Here is a 679-nt window from a genome sequence, read left to right on the forward strand (position 1 = left end):
GACTCTCAAGTAAGCTTATGAGAACGTTGGTTTTACCGCAATTCGACGGGCCTCATATGATCACGCGTATAGTATTCGGCAGCATTTCGCCGTGCTTGCGCTTCTCCACGCCGCTTCCCATTATTCGCGATTTCGCGTTGCAGTTCGTGACGCGTATCGCCAGCGGTTGCATTACGAATTTCATGCTCGTACTACGAGCTGTGCGCTCTCGACCGTCTATTTAAAGGCGCGCGAATCCGCGAGTCGCGCAGTAATAAAATGTATCTCGTGCTACATCATCCTTCCGACATTCTGGATTTGAGCGCTGAGCAGTTGCAGTATATATCGAAGGTCGTACTGTTACGAGTGTACGGTGACTACATCGACTACGTGTGGAACAAGCTTCCGGGACACTTAAAGGTGGATTCGGAGGTTCGAACGTATCGTCGCTGCGATGAGCACTACAATCAGCCGTGGCAACAAACGCACATCGACGGTCCGGCACCGAAGATAAAGGACTGTAGCGAATGTCATCGTAGGGCGGCAATCTGTTGAATCGAGCGATAAACGCGCTTCCTTTCGAGTTACATATCCCGGGCTACCAATTTTGCGGTCCGGATACTCGACTGACGAAGCGATTAGCCAGAGGTGATACGGGTATAAATCCGCTGGACGCGGCGTGCCGAGAACAGGACATTGC

The sequence above is a fragment of the Trachymyrmex cornetzi genome, unplaced genomic scaffold (genome assembly GCF_001594075.2).
Source record: "Trachymyrmex cornetzi isolate Tcor2-1 unplaced genomic scaffold, Tcor1.1 scaffold1429, whole genome shotgun sequence".
NCBI classification, from domain to species: Eukaryota; Metazoa; Arthropoda; class Insecta; order Hymenoptera; family Formicidae; genus Trachymyrmex; species Trachymyrmex cornetzi.